Below are 2,048 nucleotides of genomic sequence, written 5' to 3' on the forward strand. Positions count from 1 at the left end.
CAGACAGATAGATAGGATAGATAGATAGACAGACTATATTGTCAAAAGTCTTGGGATGCCTGCCTTTACATACACATGAACTTTAATGGCATCCCAGCCATAGCCTGTAGGGTTCAATATTGAGTTGGCCCACCCTTTGCAGCTATAACAGCTTCAACTCTTCTGGGAAGGCTGTCCACAAGGTTTAGGAGTGTCTATGGGAATGTTTGACCATTCTTCCAGAAGCGCATTTGTGAGGTCAGGCACGAATGTTGGATGAGAAGGCCTGGCCCGCAGTCTCCACTCTAATTTATCCCAAAGGTGTTCTATAGGGTTAAGGTGCAGGCCAGTCAAGTTCCTTCACCCCAAACTCGATCATCCATGTCTTTATGGACCTTGCTTTGTGCACTGGTGCGCAGTCATGGAACAGGAAAGGCCCATCCCCAAATTGTTATACAACGTTGGGAGCATGAATTGTCAAAAATGTCTTGGCATGCTGACGCCTGCACTGGAACTAAGGGGCCAAGCCCAACCCCTGAAAAACAACCCCACACCATAATCCCCCCTCTACTAAATGAGTTGGACCAGTGCAATAAGAAAAATCCTCGAAGACATGGAGGAGCGTGTTTGGAGTGGAGGAACTTGACTGGTCTGACCTCAACCCGATAGAACCCGACGGACCAAGACTGGGATTCCATTAAAGTTTATGTGCGTGTGAAGGCAGGCATCCCAAAAAATTTTGACATTATATATATCTACACACATAGTTTTTTTTTTTTTATTGAATAGTAGTTAATTCATTTAGCTTTTTCAGACTAAGACATGGATGCCATTAAAGTTCATGTGCGTGTAAAGGCAGATATCCCAATACTTTTGACAATATAGTGTAGATATTCTGGCTTGAAAGAGGTGAGCTGTTACTTACCAAAACATTGGTAATAAAGCTTATAGAAGTCCTGATTCTCCTGTTAGTGCCCTATCTAATTGGACTATATATATATATATATATATATATATATATATACACACACACACACATATATATATATATATATATATATATATATATATATATATATACACACACACACACATATATATATGTATATATATATATATATATATATTACACACACCCTTTGTCTACAGCCTTTACAGCCTTTTTTAATTGTGCACTTAGTAGAATATGATTGTATTATGTGATTTGGAGTACTATTTTAAATTTTACTGCATTTTGTGCATTTTGGAATCAAAGAAACCCTATTACTATACCTTTAATCTCTATTTTAGTAATAAATACCTGACAAAAATTGTAAACCCCTACCAATCTCTATAAAAAAAAAAAAATATAAAGTTTTGGCTTCAGATACACTATAATTATATTTATCATTCTACACAAGCATATAAAAAGACACTTTGTCCAGGGCTGCCAATTTGACAAATTGGAAAACTCTGGATACTTTTCCTTTTACCAGTAAAACATTTCAGAGAAAACATTGCTTCGATTTATATGAGCTAAACAAAATCATCCTGCATATATGCCCCGTATATGTGCATAGAGATCTATTTTATTTTGTATTTTGGGATAATGTTCATTGGCTATGTTTGGCTGGTTTTTGAATCAGTGCTAGGCTATTTTTAGAGATTGAACTTTTCTGACTTACCTTGCTTTGTCGTAAATCTCTAGTGCTCTAGATTCCTGAAGTGTGATTTCTCCATAGGAGCTCAGGAGGGACTTCAAGTCCTTGTCTGATCTGTCTTATCAATGACTGTACGTGGATGACAGGACAATATGTAACCTTTTCTCCTCCCATCCCTCTCCCAAGCCACTGACCTCATTCTGCTGTCACGGCTACAAATTGATTTCTAACTCCTCTCTCAATCTTTTACACTGTTGTCCCGTTTACCTGGAATGTCAAAGGAGATTTTGTGGTACATCTCTACGCACGTACAGCATCTCCTCCTGCTTGGCTAAAGGCTTGGATAGCACATGGCTGTGAAAAATGCAGCACTTTTATTAGCAAACATTTTTCTTTTTACGGCTCTGAAGGCAGGTGTATTGTTTTCTT

The 2,048-nt window shown here is 37.9% G+C and overlaps 1 protein-coding gene across 1 annotated transcript in view; it reads right to left on the reverse strand.

Annotated features, from left to right (window-relative positions):
* AVPR2 (arginine vasopressin receptor 2) overlaps positions 1-1,714 on the reverse strand; it is a 60,366-nt gene extending 58,652 nt beyond the window's left edge. Inside the window, exon 1 of the mRNA XM_082262941.1 lies at positions 1,644-1,714. The gene's annotated coding sequence lies outside the window, so the exon portion shown is untranslated. The remainder of the gene's footprint in view (positions 1-1,643) is intronic.
* Positions 1,715-2,048: the final 334 nt, after the last annotated feature.

The sequence above is a fragment of the Pelophylax lessonae genome, assembly GCF_965119305.1.
Source record: "Pelophylax lessonae genome assembly, chromosome: 7".
NCBI classification, from domain to species: domain Eukaryota; kingdom Metazoa; phylum Chordata; class Amphibia; order Anura; family Ranidae; genus Pelophylax; species Pelophylax lessonae.